General features: G+C 44.2%; 1 protein-coding gene across 1 annotated transcript in view; it reads left to right on the top strand.

Moving 5' to 3' along the window:
* Positions 1 to 13,204: 13,204 nt before the first annotated feature.
* The window catches only part of CPNE2 (copine 2), an 89,848-nt gene continuing 78,835 nt past the window's right edge, over positions 13,205 to 24,217 (top strand). The window contains exon 1 of the mRNA XM_036751015.1: positions 13,205 to 13,992. The gene's annotated coding sequence lies outside the window, so the exon portion shown is untranslated. The remainder of the gene's footprint in view (positions 13,993 to 24,217) is intronic.

Genomic DNA, 24,217 nt, shown 5'->3' on the forward strand with positions numbered 1-24,217 from the left:
AAACAGTTACTATTTACATTCACTTTGAGCCAGGAGGGCCCAAAAAATAGTCATTACATGGTGTTTGGGCAAGGACCTATTGTTGTCCAATCTATGAGCTCCAAAGTGAAATGGGTTTAAAGCTGGGTCTTTGAGAAAGAGGTCTAGCCCATAAACCCCCAGTTAACTAGACAGCTTTCGGCCATGAAAATTTACCTTCCTTTGGAGAGGACAGGCAGAAGCAGAGGCAGAGGCAGAGGCGTCGAACTGAGTTACCCACCTGGCTGAGTCCCCATTCAGGCAGCTCGGACAACTGGTTGAGAGTCATCAAGCTATAGGAAGGATGACCTCTGGATGATCACCAACTAGTAGTTAACTCACTGTTCCTGGGAAACCAGCAATGGCATAGATGTAGTTTTTCATATATACCACAAGATGGCAGACTGACCTTGAGAGGTTTAAGGAACTTTTGAATGAAACTTCATTCAGGTTTTTGGCAGGAGAGAAAAGAACAAAAAAAAGTCCTGGCCCAAGAAAGAGTTGGAAATTACAGAAGAGGATTTGGTCATATTTAGAGTGGCCAATAGAGGAGAGCTCTCTAACCCTGTGATCTGTGTTATGTTTGAATGGAGGCTGGAGAACTGCTTGTCTAAGAAATTCATAGGATGATAGATTTAGAGCTGGAAAGGACCTTTGAGGCTGTCTTGTCTAACTCCCTCATTTTATAGATGATGAAATTAGAGATTAAGTGACCTGCCCAGGGTCACACAGTTAATAGTGTCTGAGGATTTGAATACAGGTCTTTCTAAGGTTGTCGGGAAGTTCTGCATTGCATAACCGTTTGGATTAAGATGAAGGATTAAAATTTTATTTCTAAATTCCGGAAGACATTTTTCTGTTCCCTTTTATGAACAAGGAGACATTTATCAGGAACATTTATCTGCCTGGCTAGCTTTTGGGAAGATGTCCAACCCTGATGTCACCCTTGCTCTTTCCTTCCCCTGCTGCTGATTGGGTGCTAACCTTTGGTGTCATTGGTGTGCCCCCAACCCGCCTCAAAGGGGAAAGTCCTCAGGGCCAGGTGCCACACCTCTGGACATGGTATTCCCAGGAACCAGTCTTAATGGGCCTTAATGCATTGATAGGCTTGGTGATTTAGAGAGACTCTTGGACAGGAATGGTTCCCATAGGAGAGAAGATAGGAATCCTGGGCCCCTGAATTTCCATCCTCCCTTTCCTTTGAACTTTAGTATAGTTAATACACATGAACCTGTTTCTCAGGAATTATTAAGTCACTGAATTCACTGAATGCTAGAGTTCGCCGGGACTTCTAATCCCCTCGTTTTACAAAAGGGGAAAATGAGATCCAAAAAGAGGACAGTCTTCAAGTCACTTTTGCCTAAGGGCACTGAGAGTCTGACAGGATTAAACAACTCAAAACTACAAGAATTCCTTGATTTTGAGTGTCTTTGTTTTCAGAGTTCCCTTCTGGGTAGAGGGTAGATTGTGTCATTTATAGTACTAATACCCGCTGTTCTAGGATTGAGTGAAGAGCAGTGTCTAGGCTTCTTGAAGAGCATGACACCAGATTCCTGTGGAAATATTCTCATTCTCTTCTGTGAATTGGTTTCCTGTTTACCTTCCCCATGCCTAACTCTCCTCCTAGCCTAAGTCCAGAACTTCAACAAACTCTCATAAACTGCCAACTGCTCCTGAAATAAACAACGCAGCCATTTATAGCCTGAGAAGGCCTGTTGCACACTGCTCCCTCCCAGACTGGGCAGAAACCTTCTTCTTTCCTTTTGTTGGGAAATCCCCTCCTAATCCCCATGCCTCACTCATAAGCCCACCTTATGCCTTTCTTTAAGTAAATATTTATTGCTACTTTTTGTTTTCCTATCATCTATACTTCCCAGTATATCCCTGCCCACTTAACCCCCTTACAGAGAGCCCATCCTTATAATAAAGAATAGGGAAAAAAAGAGGGGAAAAACAGTTCAGTAAAATTAACCAAGACATCAAAAAGAGCTTGACAACATATTCACACTATATTCCTCCACCGCTGTAAAGAACGGCAGCTGACTTCTTACAGGATTCATTTAATTTCTTTCCAACACAGGACCAGTCAGCCCATCTAATTAGGTCAGTCTGTTGAGATTTAGGGGTGCTCTGGACTCCAAAATACCAACATGCCAGGTCCTACCCAAATGAATTCAACTCAAGCCTTCTTTCAGCCAAAGAAAAAACAAAATTTACTAAAGATCCACCATATTGGTCAGACTCTTAAAGGAATCTCACTGTTGGCTAGACTTAAGGAATCTGAGCACCTTCATGAAAGCAAAATGGGTCTTATATACAGAAAGACTGTGGGAGGAATCTAGGGGTGGTCAAGTAGTCTGGGGTGATTGGAGAGGAGGGATCCAGGGAGGATCATGAGGAGGAGTCTAAGGAGGATCTTGATGGGATTGAGGTGACTAGAGTCAGACTCCAGGAACCATGAGAATGAGATTTTGAGGAGATCAAGGGTGGGAAGTAGCTGGAGGCAATCCAGAGGTAACCAACAATGGAAGGCTAGGCTAGGTTAAAGGTAACAGATTTGGGCATGAAAAGCCAGATCAAGTGGGAAGATTCAAGGAGAATTGAAGGTGGGGGGTTTTCCAGGGCCTATGGACAAATGGGACTCAAATTCATTTAGGGTAAGGGGTAAAGGTCTTGGCTTGGGCCCTTAGCCTGTTAAGACATCTAGATATGAAAATCAGCCTAAATCCATAGTTAACCCTTTATGTGCCTTTTGTACTCCCAAATGAGTCTTGGTATTAAAGAAATAAGGTCATGGAGTAAATATGCCTTGTAATCAAAATGAGTGGACACTCCCTCTCTCCCTACCTGCCTGCCCTACTCCATGGTATCACACCTGAAGGGGAGATGGGTAAGAATGTAGGCTAGCTGGTACATTCTCTTTATCTTCAAGCCAGTCTCTCTACCTCCACCTTCCCAATTACTTTGAAGACTAACAGCTTAGGGATGGTAGATGTCCACTGCGCTATATCCTTTAGGACCTCACAAAAACACATATGTTCCCTACGGCAGGTTACTCTGTAAATTAAAATTAAAAGATAAATCATAAAACTAACCAACATATCAACTGTCTGACAATATATGCAATTTTACACACACACACACACACACACATATATATATAGTCCTCCACTTCTGCAACAAAGAGACAGAGGTTCCAGGGGCAGCTAGGTGGCGCAGTGAGTAGAGTACTGGCCCTGGAGTCAGAAGGGTCTGAGTTCAAATCCAGTCTCAGACATTTGACACATTTACTAGCTGTGTGACTTTGGGCAAGTCGCTTAACCCCAATTGCCCTGCCTCCCCACCTCCAAAAAGAGACAGAGGTCCCCTTTCTCAACTCTTTCCTGGGGACAAGCTTGGTCATTATAATTATACATTCAGGGTTTTTTTTTTCTTTCTGTTTACATTATTGTGGAGTGGTACATGTTGTTCTCCTGGTTCTGCTTACTTCATTTTGTATCAGTTCATATAGGTCTTCCCATACTTCTCTGAATTCTTAGTATTAGCCATTTCTTGTAGCCATACTCAATTCAATAAACATTTATTAAGTACCTACTATGTGCCAAGTCCTGTGATCAGCCCTGGGGACACAAATAAGAACAAAAAAGAGATAGTCCCTGCCCTCAAGGAGCTTACCATATAATGGAGGAAGACAATATACAAAAGGAAACTGAAAAGTGGGGAACTATTAGGGTGGGGAACCAGAAGCTACGGTGTTCCATGGAGTCAAAACTAAGCAGAGCTGCTGGTGGAAAATGGAAAGTTCCCTTTAAAGTTCTGAGCCCTCTATAAAGGAAGGCTCCAGCCCTCCAGTGGGAGGGGAGAGGCAAGAGAGGAAGTTGAGAGGGTGTTAAGTTACACAAACTGAGTGACTCATCACGGTGATGAGATTTTCATGTGATCAGTTTCTCCTGGGTGAGGCATGATGTTCCCTAGAGTTGAAACCAAGCAGAGCTGCAGATGGAAAATGGAGAGTTACCTATAGTAAATATGTATAATATGCAATATATTATATATGTAATATATGTATATATTTTATATGACACAGACATATACTATGTGTAATATATGTATATGTTTTATATGACACAGTCATATATTATATGTAATATATGTATGTATTTTATATGACATATTATATCTAATATATGTATATATTTTATATTATATGTGTGATATATGCATATATTTCATATGACATGTACATATATGTTATATGGCTATATATTCCATTATATTTATGTACCATAATTAGTTTAGCAATTCCCCAATCCATCGGGTCCTACTTTGTTTCCAGCTCTTTGCTACCACAAAAGGTGCTGCTATGAATATTTGGTTTCTGGGGAACTGATCAGTTTCCCAGTCTTGTTTTTTTTTTTTATCTTCACAAACATCCCCTTCTCTTTTCTCACACAGTTACTTCTCTAATTTAGACCCTCATTAACCTGCTTCTAGGATTATTGCAATAGTCTCCTAATTGGTCTCCCTGTCTTAAGTCTTTCTCCTCTCCCATACATTCTCTACACAGCTGTCAAGGCTTTGACCTTTGACCATGTCACTTTCCTGCTCAAGAAGCTCTAGTGGCTCCCTATTGCTTTTAGAAGAAAATATGAACTCTTTTGTTTGACATTTAAAGCTTTTCACAACCTGGTTCCATCCTACCTTTCCAAGTTTATTATGTTACTCCTCTTCATGCATTCTATCATCCAACCAAACTGAGTTTTTCCCCATCCCTCATGTGTGGAACGAGTGAAGACCTCTCATAAAAGGGAACAAATTAGATAAATAGAAATAAGTAGGATAGTGAGTCCCATTTCTCTACTTAGATATTTTCCTTTCTGTAAAGCCATTTCTCTACTTAGATGTTTTCCCCTCCATAAGCCAAGCTAGTGACCGTAAGGCCCCCGAGGTTAAGAACAGGACACAGGATGCTCACATCCTGTGTATTTACCTAATGGTGAGAGGCCTGAAAGAAAGAAGGGGTGAGGTGAATAAGTCAGCAGCCATAAAATCCTCTGAAAGTAAGGATAGGACACAGGATGCTCACCCCCTGTGTATTGACCCCAGGATAAGGGACCCTCAGCTCAGCAGAAAAATGGATGAAAAGCCAGAAAACCAGGTGCAATGTAGATGTGCAAGACCAGTTAGGTATGAATAATGGGAGACAAGGTGTAAGGGTGCTGGGGATATCCATCACAGATGTAAGGGTGATGGGAAAGGCTAGTTTGCCACAGATGTGAAGATGAAGTAACCAACAACTGGCTTCTGCCTGTCACAGATAACCGAACCATTTGTTCATTGTCATTGTCAGTAAGATAGATTTATCACTTCAGATTGATTGGAGAATGGGATAAGAATGGTGGGAAGGTTATGTCCGTCACCTGCTTGTCAAAAATAACCATACTGTTTGTTCCTTGCCATTGTCCCTGGATTAGATTTATCGCGTCCAGATCGTACCCTCAAAGCTTACATCTGTAAGCTGAGAGGAAGGAGGTTGGGAGGGGGAACTGCAGTTAGGGACCTATATAAACACCCCAATTTTCTGTGTCCAGTGCACTCTGACACTGAGAGAACCCCAGTGTTCCTGGTGTCTGAGTTGCCCTTTCCCGCAGGATCATAATAAATTTTCCTTTCTACTTTCACCTTGAGATGCCTCTGTTTTAAATTCTTGGATTCGTAAATCCATGCCAAACACTCACATGAGACATGTTATCTCTTTATCCACCCTCCTCACCTTTGCCTATTAGAATCCTTACCTTCCTTCAAAACTGATCTCAAGGTCCACCTTTTCAGATTCATTTGCATAAAGCCAGAGATCTTGGGAAATCCAACCTGAAGTGAGATAGTTGGCTGGCTGTACACTTCAGATAGAGGAAGTAAGTGGGTCAAGTCAAGAAGCATTTGTTAAGCATTTGTCATGTGCTAGGCATTGTGCTAAGCACTGGGGATACAAAGAAAGGCAAAAAATAATCCTTGCTTTCATGGAGCTCTCAGGCTAACAGTGGAAGAAAATATGCAAATGACTATGTACAAACAAGTCATACACAGGATAAATTGTAAACAGGGCAGGCATTAGCATTAAGGGAGATTGGCAAAGTCTTCTTGCAGAAGAGGGGATTTTAGCTGGAACCTGAAGGAAGCCAGGGAAGACAGGACAAAGAGATAAGGAGGGAGAGGATTCCAGGCATGGGGGACAGTCAGAGAACATGCAGAGTTGGGAAATGGAGTATCTTGTGAGAGGAACAGCAAAAAGGTCAGTGTCATTGTATTGCAGAGTACACGGATGGGAGTATGGGGTAGGAAGACTGGAAATGCAGGAAGGGACTAAGTTATGAAGGACTTTAAAGCCAAACAGAAGACTTTATATTTGATCTTGGAAATAATAGGTTGCCACTGGAGTTTAATAAATGGGAGTGGGAGGGTCTTGACATGGTCAGATATGTCCTTTAGGAAGATCAATTTCACAGCTGAATGGACAATGACCTGAAACATGGAGGAATGAGGTAGTAAGACCAACCAGAACACTATTGTCATTGGCCAGGTAAGAACCTGCACCAGGGTGCCAGTGGTGTCAGAGGAGAGAAAGGGGTGATTAGAAGATGTTCCATAGGGAGAATGGACAGACTCTGGCTACTTATTGGATATGGGGTGAATGAAAAATCGAGGAAGACACCCGAGTTATAAGCCATGGTCACTGAAGAATGGTAGTGCTCTCCACAGTAATAGGGAAGTTAGGAAGAGGAGAGAGGGTTTGAGGGAAAAGAGATAATGAGTTCAGTTTAGGAACTGAATTGAGTTTAAGATGTCTCTGGGATATCTAATTCAATATGTCTAATAGGCAAAATTAGCCTAAGGGGTGGTCTGCCTGGTTTTTGTAAGCTGGATGTGGCATCTCTGGCTAAAGGGCTGTCTGCCAGCCCTTATCAGGGAGAGCCTCTAGCCATTATATCCTGACTGGAGCCTCTGAGATGGGGACTAAGGCGACCTGAAGAAATGAACCCTAGGAAATGGTAGGTGTGAGAAATGCAGACTCTGGGAATAGAGACCAACAGAGTAACTTGCCTAGGGAAACAGCCCCAGTTGAGAAGTGCTAGATGTCATAAACAAAATACATCATCTTTTAGTTTTGTTGAAGGCCTGAGTTGCCACTTGATATATGTGCTCTAGCTGCATATTTTCCCCTCATGTGTGACTCTGTGAGTGTCCACTCTCTCCATTGATGGTATATGTTTTTTCTGGAGAATGTACCTTCAGGTTTGAGGATCAGGTGGTCAATTTAGACTTGTTATGCTAAGCTATTTAAATCCCCTTTCTTTGAATCGATTATATACCCAAGCTGATAAGAGAAGGAAATAAACATATCAGTGGGGGCTCCTTAGCTATGGTGTTTAGTGGAGGGGGACCTACAGAGAACTTTGAACCTGGGGTAGCTATTCTAGGGGTCCCATGTATAAAGGAAGATGTCCTAGGCTATACTCACTTCCTCCAGACACACCCTGGGTTCTTTAAGCAGGAAACCTTTGACCACATTGTGGGGAGGGTGATGGGAAGGAAGCTTTGCCCAGTATTGTGGCAACTTGAATCCTGTTCTCTTTAAGGGTTATATGAGCGATAGCAGATAGTGGCAGAAGTCATTCAGAGTTTTGTCTCCTTAACCACCACTACCCCTGGGGAGCTTGAGCTTCTTTATGATTGATATTTCAAGATTCTCAGAACGTGCTTTGACAGCAATGAGTTGTAGAGAAGAAGTATTAGGCAGGGTACTCTCCAGACCTTAGAGAATGCACCCCCTTTATGATAGAGTACCCTAGTCGAGGGGCCTCAACAGATAAGTTACTCAGGAGAATAATCTCCATCCCACATGAACCCAGAATCACAGACTAGTGAGGAAAATTAATCCCCCATATTTATAGAAACAGATTCAGAACATCAGAGCTGGAAAAGACCTGGAAGATCCAATTCCCTCATTTTGTAGCTGGGGAAACTGACCCAGAGAGGGAAAAGTTGCTTGCTGATGGACACCCAGTTCATTTGGCTTTTGACTTTTTCCAGGAAGCAGGTTCTTGAAGGGAAAGGCTGGGAAGAGGCTTTCAGCAGGGTAAACTGGTAAGTTTCTGAATGCACCAATTTGATGGGAGGCTTCTTGAACAGCCGAGAAGAACAGGGACATATAATGGGCTACCTCTCACCTTGGGTGTAAGTCACAGGAGCTTCAAGAATACATCTCAGTTTGGCTCTCAGAAAGAGTGCTTGGGCTTGGGAAGCCCTAGTGAAACCAGTTTCCAAGGCATTCCCCAAACTCTTGGAGGTGGAGCAGGTTTCACATGAATGAACAGCTTTATCCCTGTGGGTAAATATACCTAAACTGCCAGGTCTGTCTCTCTGAAATGGTGTTTTTACCAATGACATATGAGCCTGTGTGTGTATGTAAAAATAAACTTACACATAGAATGATGGAATATGCAAGAATAACTCTCTATTTGGAGAAACCTGGGTCTCTATAAATATATGGACACAAGAAAACACTCAGCTGCCTCGTGGTATCTCACTCTATATCAGGATACAAAAATATTTCTCTGAACATCCCAAAATAGTTGCTTATATACAGAAATGTGTGTATGTACAGAAAATAAAACTTCAATTAACTAGAAGAGAATGTATGTAAAATACTTTGTATGTAAATACAAGCTATTATTATATCATGAATGAATGAAGATATCTTTGTGCTCAGCTCTAAGGACAAAGCAGGAGAGAGCAATAAATCAAACTCAGATCAAGGATTTCCTCAAAAAAAAAAGCAACTTCCAGGGGACTGCCTGGGAGTCCTTCCAGGTTTCCACTTTCTACACCAAGGGTTCCTAACCTTTCTGTGTCATGGTCCCCTTGGGCAGTCTGGTGAAGCCTATGGAACCCTTCTCAGAATAATGTTTTTTTATTTTTGGAGGCAATCAGGATTAACTCACTTGGCCAGGGTCACACAGCTAGTAAGTGTCTGAGGCTGGATTTGAACTCAGGTCCTCCTGACTTTAGGGCTGGTGTTCTATCTACTGCAAAATGCATAAATGCATAAAACACAAAGAATTACAAAGGAAATCAACTGTATTGAAATAAAGTTATCGAAATATTAAAAACAAATTACTAAGTCCCTGAAATCTATCCACAAACTCCTCAGGGATCCCAGGTTAAGAAGCTCTGCTCCACAATTCCCCTACCCTCTCAGGCATCTACCTCAGGCCTTCCAGACCCTCAAGCAATAAACTGGCAAATAGTTACCGAGTACCTGCTGTTCCTGCCCAGACTTGTGGAAGACCCTACTGTAGGGAAGAGAGAGGCACAAGACAAAATCTTCTACCTCATGGAGTTTATGGTTTCTTTGGGAAAATAAAATACATACATGCAGGAAGAGGGTGGCTAACAATTCCAGCCTGTAGGGACCAAGTGACAAATAAGGATTTATAGACAGGGCTACAGAACAAAGTAAGAATGTGTGGTGTAGTGGGGAGAACACTGGATTGGGAACCTGAGGTTCCAGGTTTGTATCTTGGTTCTGTCACTAGCTACTTGTGTGACAAGTAACTTCCAACTCCTCTGGGCCTAATCTGCTTGACCAGGCCATTCTCCTTAGTCAGTCAAAAACATTTATTTAAAAGCACTTAATTTGTTCTAGGCACAGTGCTAAGAGCTGGAGATACAAAGAAAAGCAAAAGACAGTCCCTGCCCTCAGGAGCCTCTCAATTGGTGGGGAGGAGAGGCAGAAAACATGCAAACAATTATGTACTACAAACTATATATAGGATAGATAGGAAATATACAGAAGGAAGGCACTAGAATTAAGAACTGGGTTGGAGTTCAACTGAGATTTGAAGGAAGCCAAAGAAGTCAGGAAGCAGAGATGAGGGAGGGCATTCCAAGCAGTAAAAATGCCCAGTCAGCACATGAAACATCTTCTTGTCTGATGAACAGCAAGGATGCCAGTGTCACTGGATTGGAGAGAGGGGTGGGGGAGAGAGGTCGGAAGAAAGGGGGGGGGGGCAGTGAGAGAGAGGAAGAGAGAGACAGAGGTGAAGAGAGAGAGGAGAGAGAGAGACAGAGAGAGACAGAGACAGAGAGGGAGAGACAGACAGGGGGAGAGAAAGAGAGAGAGAGAGAGAGAGAGAGAGAGAGAGAGAGAGAGAGAATGATCTAAGAAGACTGGAAAGGTAAGGGGCCTAAGTTATAATGGCTTTGAATGTCAAATAGAAAATTTTATAGTTGATCTTGGAGGTGATGGGAAGCCTGATGGAGTTTACTGAGTGTTTTAGGGGGCAGGTGGTAAAATGATCAGACTTTTGATTTAAGAAAATCACTTTTGTGGCTGAGTGGAGGTTGGACTGGAGTGCAGAGACTTGTGGCCTAGAGATTCATCAGTAGGCTATTGCCATAGTCTAGATATGAGGAAATGAGGGCCTGTTCCAGGGTAGTGACAGAATTAGGAGAGAAGAGGGTATATTTGAAAGATGCTACAAAGCAGACATTGGCAACAGATTGGCTATGCTCCAAAACCTTCAGTGGCTCCCTACTGTCTCTAGGATACAATTTAAACCCCTCAGCTTGATATTTAAGGCCCTTCATAGTCTGACTCCAACTTACTTTTCCAGACTTGTCACAATACTTCCTTTCACATGTTATGGTACATTATAACCAAACTGGACTTCCTACTGCCTTTCTTCCAAATTTGATTTCTCATCTCTTTCCTCTACTTTCACATGAGCCTTGCCCTTATACCCTGAAGGCACCCCCTACTCCTGTCGACCTTACAGAATCCGTTTCTTCCTTCAAGGTTTAGTTCTGGTGTTACTTTGGGGTAGCTTTAGCTTATCTCCCCAACTGAAAATGTTCTGTCCCTCCTCAAATAGTCCCAGAGTACTCGGTCTGGATTTCTTCTTTGTCCCTTTTACTTCCAATCTTGCATTACACTTCATCTATGTACTTATATTTAAAGTGTTTTGCAAATCTTAAAGTGAAATATAGTCAGTATTAGCTATTACTGTTGTGGTTGTTGTGATTGTTAATAGAAATAATGGAAGAAGTAATACTACTAGTAGTACTAGTAGTGGTAGTAGTACTGATGGGGTGCTTGTGCTTGGACCCTAATTCTAACATCACAATTCTCCTTAGCCTCTGCTTGGATGCCTGTGCCTGGAACCCAGTTCTAAAATCACACCTCTCCCTAGCTTCAAAGCATTGGCCCTAGCAGTTTCTCTCCAGTTCAAGGGCAGCATGCCTTAGCAGAACACTTATCTCTCCTCCTGATCCTGTGGCCAGCTGAACCTATAGAATTTATTAGTTTGGACTCCTTGTGTATTGCTAACTGGCTGTGCACTGGGACATAACAATATTTACTACTTACTGACCTTCCTGATATGTATCCTAGACATAGTCAAATGTATACTCCCTTACACTCATCTTGTCTAACAAGACATTTGATGGAAGCCACCTGGATATTCCCAATCAGCCCTGACTGCAGGTTGACTTAGTGACTTCATGGTCAAAACCACACCCCCAGGTAGCCTTGGGCTGTTTCCCAGTGAACTCTGGGTAAGATACCTGTGCAGTTGATACAAAAAGTGCATGTTCCTTTAAGAACTGACCACCCCTTAACCACTCCCTAATCCCACCCTAAAACACCTAATTGACAGGTTTCACCCCCAAATCTCATATTTAAACTTTCCCTGTAGCCCTGTAAGGTTGCAGGTTCCCTAAGAACTCTTGCCCACTGTAAAGCGTAATAAATCTTTGCCACTTTGACTTGAAGAATGTTTGACATCATGAATTCATTCCAGATGCCCTGACCTTCTCCAGTACTCAAGTCTTTGAGGGGCATTCCCTCTCAATGACCCTGTCTGGAAACTCCAGTCTTGGGGTTCCTGGACCTCATCTCCCCCATCCCTCAACAGTACTACTGCTACAACTATACTAATACTAGTACTATTAGTGCTACCAGTACTAGTACTAGTAGAGTTGTAGTAGTAGTATCTTATTGGGGAAAAGCCAATATCCAGTAGAATGCAAGTTTCTTGAGGACAGGGATTTATTTTGAGTTTCTTCAGCCTTTTCATCCCTAATAGCACAGTGTCTTGTATGTAGTAGGCATTTAAGAATTGTATGTTCAATTTGAATCTATTGACTGTATCGCAGGAAGCAAATGGACTAGATTATCTCTAAAGTTGGTTTTGAGATCCTAAAAGAGATGTTTGCAGCTGGGGAAGGCTTCAGGAAGAGGTAGAGCTTGAGCCGGGCCTCAGGGGGTGGATAGCTTCAGATCACTTCAGAGGATGGAGAAAGGAAGAGTATGAAAAAACTATGATGGGGATGGTGAGGATGTCGGAGGGAGGAAAAGGTCATACCTAGTGTAGGAGGTAAGAATGGACAAAGAAAAATACACCAAAGTAGGAAAGTGACTAATATACTTTAGAAGGATGTGCAACAATAAGGTAGAAACAGAAAGGGTTTAGGGGTTAACTGTTACCCACAAAATTAATTAAAGCAGCAGCATCCTCCCACCCCCAATCGCCAGTTAATGAACGTTTGCCTACACTGTATGTAGAATCCTGTACATGTACATCTTGTGCAGGTACAGACATGCATATAAGCTTGTATGTATGAATGCGATTTGCACACCTGTGTGTGGTTTTTAGTATGTACAGCTTTGTAAAAGATTTTGTTCCTTTTTTGAAGAATAGGTGCTCTTGAGGAGAGGGACACCTCGACTTGCTTTACTTAATTACCAAAGACGAAGCTAATTGCCGTTACACTAAAGAGGCCCTAGACAGCTGTTCTGACCGGGTTTTACCAACCGTGCTTTGGGCAGCACGCCACACGGGAGGAATCTGTGTCATCCTCCAAGCTTCTGGCTGCATGAAGATGCTGAAATCCTTCCTAGTAAAAACAGCTACAATAATATGCCCCAAACAACGCCCGTCTTTCCTATTTCTCTCGGGATCTCAGCTGGGAGGCATTTCCTTAGGGTGCAGAGTGAAGCCGGTACCCAGAGCAGGGTTGAATTGTACACAATAGATAGGGGCGTAACGGAGAGTTGCTGTCTACCTCACCGTGGGGCGCCCCTGCAGGCAGGGGTGCTGCGTGAGCTGGACCCACCCCATCCCTCGGTTTCGTTTCGTCTGGCCACAGACTGGCAGCAGTGTGTTCTTTGAGATCGGCGGCGCCAGCTACAGCAAGAGCAACCTCGGCAGAACCCGTTGCTTGCCAGCAACAAAAGGTGGGCACACAGCTTTGGGTCCACCAGGAGCGCCCGGAGCGGGAGTTGCCCGGTCTCCGAACCAACGTGCGGAAGCTCCGAGCGTTCCAGCTACGAACGTTCAGAAGAGCGTTCCAGCACCGAATGCGCCCGGGAGCTCTGCCAGCGAACCTTCGGAAGTAGAGCATTTCTGCCTCGAAGGCTCGGCGTGGCTAGAGGAGCGCCAACTGTGGGAGGCTTGGAGCCCCAGCGGTGTGCCAGCTGGTTCCACCAGTGTGGGACAGAGGCCTCGCTTCTGCCGGGATTTGGGAGCTCGGCTGAGTCCCCCTCGTTTCTCCTGGAAGCGCTCCGCCTCTCCCTCCTTACTTCCCTCCTCTTCGACTCCCCTCCCCCAGCTGTGGGAGGAGCCCGAGCCACCGCCCGGCCCAGGAGAGGAGGACCGGGACCCGGAGCTGGAGCAGGACTAGGGCTGGAACTAAGAAGCTGAACGGTCATGTGGGCTGCAGCGTGAGCCCTGTCCCGGGCCAGAGCTGTGGCCGGGCGTCCCGCGGGCTCCTCGGGCCCGGAGGGAGCGATCCCCTCGGGGATGCCCCAGAGGTACCGGTTAGGGGTTGCGGTGAACACTCGGTGAGGCGGGGGCGGCACCCCGGACCTACGGCATCTGCAGCGGATATCTGGGAGCCCAGAACCAAGGATCGGTAAGTCCGGGCTGGCCTGCCTCGAGATTAGGGGAAAGGGAGGACGGGACGGGACGGGACGGGACTGAACGGGGCTAGGCTAGAAGGAGCGGCACTGAGCTAGCTGAACGTACTGGAAGTTTGGGCCCGCTTTCCGCCCTCTCTGCCGCTCAAGGTCCGAGCTTGCGGGTGCGAAGTAGAGAAATGGAAATTCCTGGCCTGAGTGGAGACTATCCATGGGAAAAGAAAGAACCCAGGTCCAGGGGGTCCCCGGTGACTTGAACGGAACCTTAGCTCCCACATCTACCCGAGAATATATCCTCCATGTGTCTGGTGATCCGGCTCCGGCCCCGCCACGGGAGGGCGCCCCTTTTCCTCCCAAGCCCCGAGATTTGCGAGGAGGAGACTAGGGAGGTGTCCCCTCTAGTGACTCGGCCCTTCCGAAGCCCAATTCCTATGACAGACTTCGTCCTGAGCCTCTAGAGGAGTTGGACACGGCATAGGACTAATCCTGACCTGTGTAAGGGGGACTCTAGGGAGAAGGCAAACCAGCACAGAAGAACTGGGCTTCCTTCATCCCGTTTGTTTCGGGATACCAGGCCCTTGCACTTCTCTCCCTCTTCCCACTCCCTCCCCGCCAGGAGTCCTCAGTAGTATTGAAACCCTGGGTTCAGAACTCCCTGGGCTGCTTAGTCTCTAACCCACCCCACCCCACCCCCCCCACCCAACAAAGGCGGTATAGGTGGAGCCCAGGTGGATGGGGCCGGACTGAGAAAGGGGGTGTGCAGCTGAGTGTCTTCCCAGAAATCAGTGTGTTTGCAAACTTGTCCCCCCCAAAAAAGCTGTCTGGCACCCATTTATTTTATTTTATTTTATTTTTGGCACCCATTTATTTTAGAACGGGTAAGGGCAGTAGAGATCCCCTTTTCGTTACCTTCCCTCGTTTCATATGATGCATCTTCTGGAGAGAGCTCAAAACAAGTTCCCCCACCTTCTTCATTCCCTTCTTCCATCCAATAATGGCCGGTAACTCTCCTGTGAAAAGGGAAGGAGATGTTGTGGTTGGAGATGCTTTCAAGGTTTGGATACTAAAGGGTCCCAGGAAGTCTTATTGAGAAGTTAGAGGATAATGGTATTTAGAGCTGGAGGGGGGACATCTAATCCAAATCCCATGTTGGAGCTGCAGTTTTTAAATTGACTATTTAATGGCACCCTGTGTATGGTTGCAGTGCCTTGTTGGTCAAAGTAGAGGCTGATTTGACACATTTATACTGTGCTTATATCAGATTCCGAGCTGGAATGTTTAGAGAAGCCATAAGGTAGGGTGGGGGAGAGGAGAGAGCTGAGTGGGGGATGGTGGTAAAAATCAGCCTTCCTTATTTGTTCAAACTTCATGTTGCATGGATAAAAGGGGCATCATTATGGTACCTTAGACAGTTTTCTTCGAAGAAAACTACTCGAGGAGAATGGGTTATTGGCTCTGGCCTTGAGGCAGAGTCTTAATGGGACCCAGAGTCTTCTGGCCTTTGAGTTTCCATGAAGGTACTAAAATCCATCCATTAGTGAGCCTAGGGCCCTCTGGTGCAGTGGAAAAAGCCCAGTGGTCTAAGTTGGTAAATTACCTATGTCCCATTAGGCAAATCACAACTTCTTTAGATCTGAGTTTTTCCTAGTGTCTAGCAGGGATAGTAATTCCTTGTTCTCCTAGCTTCTTGGAGTGATGTGAGGATGAAACTATAATGGTGTAAGTGCTTTGCAATACATATGTAAAAAATTGTATAATGCAATTTTCCCTGCCTTAAGGTTGGTGGGCCCTGTGCTCTGTGATAGAGTGTGGGATTGGCACTGTGCCATTGACAGATGAACAAGACAAGTGGAACACCTAATTGGAATCACACCTTCTTTCTTTATTTGAGGACAAACAATGAAGGGGACTGACTTTTACACTCAAATTACACTCTAGGTGTGTTTCTTAGGAACTTATTCTGGTTGCCCCCATTCTCCAGAGGTAGCTGTGAGAGAATCATGGGTACCTGAGTCGTAGAATCCAAATAGCTGTTTGGCAGTAGGAATAAGTGGACCAGCCTTAAGATTGATGTTAACCCATTTTCCCTTCCTTACACCTTCCTTTTTAAGACCTTATTTTGCCAGATTGAGAGGAGAATGATGGTGGGCATTGGCACTCATTCCATATGGCCCCTTTGAGGGTATGACAGTTCTGACTTGGGTCCCAGTGAGATTCTCCCCCTGCTCCAGCCTCAAAGTTTAGTAATTGATGTGGATTTGCAATCATTCCTTTTACACACACATACCTACCCCTTCCTACTGTCATTGGTAGTCACTGATAATACATGCAGCCTACTTATGCCCACATTCACCTCTCCATTTGCCCTCTAGGTAACCCACAATTTATTTTTAAGAGACTATGATATCCTGAAACTTGCAGCTTTATGACATCGCCAGAATATTGATGTTAAAAAGATGGACGTTTGTTTTATGGAGAAACTTGTAATCATTGAAGGCAGTGCACAATTTCCCAAAGACAAACCCACATGCTTTGTTCCTTTTGTTCACTTCTGGACCCAGTTCATTGTCCATCTTTGGGATCCTTCCAAATCTGACAGACCAGCTTTGCAGGTTGTATGTCCGACTACATATTGTAGTCTGGAAAATAAGCATTTTTTTATCCACTTGGTTTTTTTCCCCTTATGCTGCTATTTATGCCCAATTCTTTTGAGTGATCTCGTTTAGGAGGCTCTGCAGTGGTCCAGGTTTTGCTTCATGCAATCAGCATAATGCCACCTTCATATGGGAGTATTAGGAGAACCTCATCTTCTATGGAAAATCTTTTCTATTTGAACTTTCAGGTAGACCTCTTCTATTACAGTGGCATATACATTTGCCAAACATATATCTCCCTGTTTTATACCTCATTTGATATTAATAATGAGAGGGTCAAAGTTATCCCAGTTCTCCTCTTCCATACACTTCTCCAAATATTCAAATGGTTGTTTCAACAATCCGGCTAGCAACTGCTGTGGGGGGGTGTAAAACGAACAACAACCAGCACCCAGAACGCTGCAAAAGCCCAGGTTCTTTTGATCTACTTTACTAAGGAAAGCAACGTTAAGGGGTTAACAATCTTACTTTAATCCAGCGTACAAATAGCATTCACTTAGTTCAGGGGAAAAAGCCAACCCTGAACTTCAGAACAAATACAAACAAATTACAAACATCCACAGACAGGCCAAATACAATTCATAGTTACCAACATCTAAGTTCAGCCCAGGAGCTCATAAGGCTGGCGTGCCACCGCAGCTCTGGGTCAGAGCTCCAAAAAAGAGAAAGCCAACCCCTGGTTTTGTATCTTTTTCAGGGTCAAGGTGAGTCACACATTCAACTTAACCCCACATGGTCTAAAAGCCTCTGATGTCACAAACATGTCACTCAAACCCATGTAAACTAGGCTTTCCCTTGAGGCAAGGAGGTCATCAAGGACTCCTAATTTAATCAAGGAAATAAAGCCCAAACTCTTCAAGGGCACTTGGTTGAACTAAGTGCTAAGAGCCCATTTTGATTGCCAACACAATGGTTCAGTGATTTCATCAATGTGGATACTTCTGCTATCATGCAGATTCCAACTCACCTGTGCCTGCAGTAATTGTATGACCTTTGGCAAGTCATTTAACCTCTGTGGGCCTGTTTCCTAATCTGTAAAATGGTGATCATTTGGCAAGTTTAAAAATGCTATATGGATGTATTATTGTTGCCCCAACTACCTTGTACCATATTCTACCTCTTAACCTCATGATGTAATTGAAAGAACATTGCATTTAGAGCCAGCAGACCTAGTTCTAGCTATGTTATTAACTTCTGTATGAACTTCGCCAAAGTACTTCCCCTACCTGGACCCCCAGTTTTCCCATCTATAAAATAAAGCTGATCTCTAAGGTCCCTTCTTGAGGTTGATGGTACCACAGAAGTGAATGAATCAAGAACAGACCTGAGGGTCCCTGTGAAACCAACCTAGGGCTACTCTAGTACAGGGGTGGGGAACTTGGGGCCTTGAGGCCACATTCGGCCCTCCAAGTTCTTAAGTGTGGCCATTTGACTCATGAAGTTTGGTTTCAGTCAAAGGGCCGAACTTGAAGATCTAGAGGGTCACATGTGGCCTCTATGCCCCAGATTCCCACCCCTGCTCTAGTAAATGGGTCATTTCTCAAGCTAGGTGCCCTGGATATTCACCCTTCTTTGCTTCCTAAGCTTTGAGGGAGAAAGATGAGAACAAGCTGAGGAGTCTTCAGGGTACTGTCTTCTTGACATTCACAGACTCATAAAATGTTAGCACACTCTTGCTAATGAGGCTGCTCAGCCAGGGACTGCTTGTCCTTCCCCTGTGGTATTAGGGATCCAGCTTCCAAATGAGAAGGGGCCCCTGGGGTGAAAGACTAGAATCTCCCAGGCTTAATGGGTTGGGACAATGTGGCATGGGTGGGGAGTGGGGAGACAAGAATTTGATCTAGGGTTGATGAGGTTAAAGAAAAATGATGATGGTTAGGAACTGTATGTTTCAGGGGTGCTCGAGACCCCAAAACACCAACACGCTGGGTCCTGCTGAATGAATTTGACTCAAGCCTTCCCAGCCAAGGAAAAAGACAAAGCTTATTAAGAATTCACCATAAGGAGTAGTCAAGAAATCTCACCTTTTGTGACGCAGGCCAGATTCAATCTACTGAGCTAGATTGAGTCTAAGCGCGTTCGTGGAGGCAAGATGGAGATTATACACAGAAATATTGTGGGAGGGATCTAGGGGTGGTCAAGTAGTCTGGGCTGACTAGAGGAGGGGTTTAGGAGGGTCTTGAGGAGAAGTCTAAGGAGGATCTTGATGGGACTGGAGTGACTAGAGGTCAGGACTCCAGGAAACAAGAGAATGGGAATTTGTTGGGATCTAGGGTGGATAATAAAGGACTGGGCTAGGTAGAGTTTTGGGCTTACAGAGAAGGAAAGGCATATGACCTCAGGCAAAGGCCCAATCTAGTGGGAAGACTCAAGGAGAGTTCAAGGAGGTTCCCAGAGACTGTACTCCATCAGGTTCAAGGGGGTTGCCAGAGACTGTACTCCCATCAGGGTCATGTGATATAGGGTCAAATTCTAGTTTTGCCACTTACTACCTTTGTGACCTTGAACAAGTTTCTTAACCTCTCTGGGCCTTAGTTTCCTTCTCTGCAAAAAGAAGAGATTGAAATAGCTTTTCCCTCAATCTGTTATCCTCTGCTGATCTCTCTTTCCCCTGCTTCTGGGAGGGTCTCACAACACAGCCTTCTTACATTGAGGCTGTGATTAGATTCCATATATCACTCTCTTATTTCTCTAGGTACCCTTTACCTCCTCTGCTCCAGCTTGCCACTTCTGTGTGATCAGCTTTAGGCTTAACTGGCTCCCTGGGAAGGAGAAATAACTTCAGGGAGTAAATGAGCTGTTGAGTGGTAGGGATTAGCTCAGACTGAGATCTCTGTTGCTCACTCCCTTCATATGCTTGAACCCCTCCAATGTGATTTTCCTCCCTGAAAATCACAGGTTCAGATTCTTTTTCTTGGTGTGACTTAGTGACAAGAGTACCGGATTTGGAGTCAGAAGTGACCTGGGTGTGGCCCCTGGCTCTAATAATTTACTAGTGGACTAACCATGGGCAAGTCTTTCAACTTGTTTGAGTCTCAGCTTCCAGATCCAAAAAAAGAGAGATGATTCAGTATCTACCTTGCTAGTTACTCTGAGGGAAATACTTTTAATGCTTTGTACATGTCTTCCTTATTATTATTCCCTTAGGAAGACTTCCTCATAGAGATAGGCCTTTCAGCCTACCCTATAATAATAATAGCCAGCATTTACATAGTGCTTTAAGGTTTGCAAACCGCTTACAAATACTATCATATTTTATCCTCACCATAACTCTGGGAGGTAGGTGCTATTATTTTCATTTTGCAGATGAGCAAATTGAGACAGCCATCCATTAGTTAAGTGGGTCACTTAGCTAGCTAGTTAAGTGTCTGAGGCTGGATTTGAATTTAGATCTTTCTTAAATTCTGGACTCCAGGTCCAGAACTCTATTCACTGAGTCACCTAGCTGTAATCCCTGTTAATGTGACATTAAGTGTCTATTATGTGTAGGGCATTGTGTTAGACAGTGGGGAGACACAAAGTCTAGGCTAGACCTGGTCCCTGACCTCATGAAGTTTATACTCTAATAAGAGGATTATAATCTACATCATTAGTAACAGCCCCCTCCTTCTAGCCACAGGGGAACTTCAGCCTTGCAGAATGGGAAAAATCTGTTCTCACTGGACGAAGTCCCAAGGCCTCTTGACTTAACTCTACTTTGCCTAGAGGATAGAACTAGAAACGGCGGGTTGAAGATAGGCAGGTTTTTGATGGGTATCATCACAATTTTCCTTATAATCAGGGCTATTGAACAATTAAGGAGGAAACTGAGATCCTTCTCACTGGAAGGCTTTGGGCAAAGGCTGAGTGGCCACTTAATGATTCTGCAGAAGGGATTCCTAGGTAAGAATAGGGTAGATGGAATGGCCTCTGAGATTCCAGCCAAATCAGAAATCCTACGATTCTGTGACTAAAGGCGAAAACACTTCAAGGGTTCTATGGTGTAAGACAGGCAACACTAGCATGCAGGAGGGATGCTAGCACGGCTTCACTCTTGATATGGTCAGACAGGAAGACAGCTTCAGAGGGGTTCATAATCTTACTTTATTCTAGTCTAGTCTTCTCACAAGAGGGTTGCTGACAATGGGAACACTAACTCATACAGCATTTCCTAATCACCCTTCTCACAGGGGCCAGTGAGAAGAGGGGGGCAGCTACCCCTACGTCTCAATGGGGTCAGTTGAGATAGGCACAGCTTGTGCACTTCCCTAAATCCCCTCAAGCCTCAGTGGGGGCCAGGTTGAGGCAAACACAGATTCCCCCCAAAGCCTTGATGGGGGCTGATCAAGGCACACACAGCATTCCAGCTTGTACATTCAACCCTAAGGGTTCCCCACTCACAGACCAATACCTACCTGCTTTAAATTTATGTATGTATGTATGTATGTATGTATGTATGTGTATGTATATGTATGTGTGTATATGTATATATGTGTATATATATATACAATTTATATATATTGACAAATATATACACATATTTGTCAATAGGCAAAGAAGTCATATTGCCAGCAAAAGATTCACAAATTTAATTATCTCACCATTATATCTCACTGCGCAGTTGCAGTGGATATTCACAATTTAAGCACAAATGTATATATTATTTATCATTATATAACACTGCACAAGTGTGGTGGAGGTGTTTATGACCCTGGGTCATGAGCCTGGGAAGAGAGATTGTTATGGCCATGGATCCTGGGAAAGCAAACTATAAGAAAGAATAGCAAAAATCTGCTTTACACACACTAAAATCCACCTTTCTTACTCATGGCAAAACTAATCTTTCCCTTAGGAGCCAGGTACAAAACTAAGGGCTGCCTGAGCAAGAAGAGAAAGCAGAGCTGGGGAAAGTTCAGCCTCTGGAGGCCATGAGTGGGTAGTGGGAGGCAGCATCACAGAGTGCCCCATGCTAGACTTGGAGTCAGCAAGACTCGAATTAAAATTCTAGCTCAGACATTTAGTAGTTGGACAAGCCATTTTATCTTTCTCAGACCTGACTGTAAAATGGGGATAATTGCACCTACCTCACAGGCTTGGTGTGAAGACTGAATGAGATAAAATATGTAATAATAGCTAACATTTATCTAACACTTTAAGATTTGCAAAGTAACTTATTTATACTATCTCATTTGAGACTCACAACGACCCTATGAGGTAGGTTCTATTATTATCCTTATTTTACAGATGAGGAAACTGAGGCAGGGAGAGGGTAAATTTGTCCGGGGTAACAAGGCTAGTAAGAATCTAAGGGAGGCCTCAAACTCAGGCGTTCCCGACTCGAAGTCCATCACTGTACACTACGATGGCTGCTTCCATGTGAAGTGCCCAGTGAATGTCAGTAACCATATACATCAGTTCTGCTTAATATAACCTGTTTAATGACATACTTGCCAGTCTTAGCTCCTTAATCGTTATTCTCAGGTACCAGGGGACAGGGCTGGGGTTTTAACCAGTCGAAGGAAACTGAGCAGCTCTATTCTTACAAGCTCATCAGGTGTATATGCTCTTCAGCTACTACCTTCTGCCTTCTGTGACTGTTAAGTGTGTCCTGAGTGATGGACATCCTGAAAGCGAAGGCCCTATGTGACCAGTGTAGGTGCATGCTATGGAGTGCTGTTGGCAACATAGTCAGAAAGGAAGGGAATTGGAAACTGACCAGTAAGTATCCTTCTCCCCTTAGAGTAAACCCAGGTGAATCTACCCCCTGGGATCCTGAATGCAGGCTTGAGTCATGGAGAAGGAGGGAGGGTGCCTTCATTTCAAGTCAATGCACCTTTATTAAGCATATTCAGTGTATCACTGAAGGTTCAAAGAAAAAGCAAGATAGTCCTTGTCCTGAAAGAGCTTATATCCTAAGAGGGAGATAGAATGTGTACACAGAGAAGTAAATACAAGCTAGGTGCAAAATTATACAGGTCATTTTTGCTAAGGGAATTGAGAAAGGCCTGCCATAGGAGGTGCCCCTGGGTCTGAGCATTGAATGGAGGTAGCACTTCCAGGAGAGAAAGGTGAAGGAGAGCATTCCAGGTATAGATGTCAGCCTGCGAAGACTTAGATGGAACTGCATATGTGCAGAATGGAAAGTCCTTCAGTTTAATTGGAATGGAGTTTGAGAGGAAAAATAATAAGTAATTAGCTTAGAAAGATAGGCTGTGAGCCTTTAAATGCCAAATAGAGGAGATTGTATTTTAATTTAGAGTAATAGAGAGAGCCATTAATGAGTCCAGGGGATTGATGTAGTCAGATCTGTGCTTTAAGAATATCAGTCTGGAAGCTGTGTGGAGGATGGAAGACAGAAAAGAGAAAGATGGAGGATAGAAAATGGAAGGCTGGCCTGGAGGAGACCAGTACTATTGCAGAAGTCCAGATGGGAGGTGAGGAGGGCCTGAATCAGGATGGTTGTAATGTGATTGTAGCGAAGGGGGCAGGTACAAGAGATGCTGTGGAAGGAGAAGAAACAAGACTTGGCAGCTGATTGGATATGGGGGTGAGTGATATTGAAGGTCTGGGAATATAATTCCTAGGTATTGAACCTGGATGACTGGAAGAATGATGGGGCTCTCACTGGGAACAGCGAAGTTAGCAGAAAGAAAAGGCTTGGAGGAAAATATAATGAGGTTCCTTTTGGATATGTTGAATTCAAGATGCCTATGGGATATCCAGGTAGTTGGACATGAGAGAGTTGCTGTTCAGTCCTTCAATTTTGAAGAGGACCAGTGCCATCACAGGTGACGTCTTGACTTGTGAGTGCATTGGATTTAAGTGAGGTAGAGTTGCACAAAGTCATCAGCCCTACTTGCTCTTCTAGAGTCATCAAAGTCCAGTTATAGGACAAAAGTGAAGACTAGTGGCCCAGGATGCAGTGGCTGATCTTGGCATCTTTGTTGCCTGACCAAGCTCTGAGCACTCCACAGCATCTGCTTCAGCCACCTCCATGGCTGTTGGAACAAAATGTTCTCATCCACCCATTCTGCCAGGGGAAGTTTTCACATGCCTGGGGTAGACATCCCCCTAACTCATGGTTTGAGGCCTGAGATGAGAAAGTAGAATTCATGAGAGAGATGAGAGGTGCATATGTAGATTTGGGAGTCATAGACATGGTCTGCATAGATTATGCAGTTGGTGACACAGTGGACAGGAGCACTGGGCCTGCAGTCAGGAGGACCTGAGTTCAAATCTATCTTCAGTCAATTACTAACTGTGTAACCCTAGGCAAGTCATAACCTCTGTTTGCCTTAGTTTCCTCAGTTGTAAAATGGAGATCATAATAGCACCTACCTTTTAGGGGTGTGAGGAGCAAATGAGATATTTGTAAAAAGCACTTTAGCATAGTAGCCCATAGTAGACACTATATAAGTACTTATCCCTTCCCTCCCCTTCTCACATGATGGATATCACTGAGAGATACAGTGTAGAAAGAGAAAAGGTCCCAGGACAGATCTCTGGGTTATACCCATGCCAAGGGAGAAGGATGTGGATGATTCATTCTGCACAGCAAATTGAGAGGGATTAGTTGAACTGGTAGAAA

The sequence above is a fragment of the Trichosurus vulpecula genome, chromosome 3, assembly GCF_011100635.1.
Source record: "Trichosurus vulpecula isolate mTriVul1 chromosome 3, mTriVul1.pri, whole genome shotgun sequence".
Taxonomy (NCBI): domain Eukaryota; kingdom Metazoa; phylum Chordata; class Mammalia; order Diprotodontia; family Phalangeridae; genus Trichosurus; species Trichosurus vulpecula.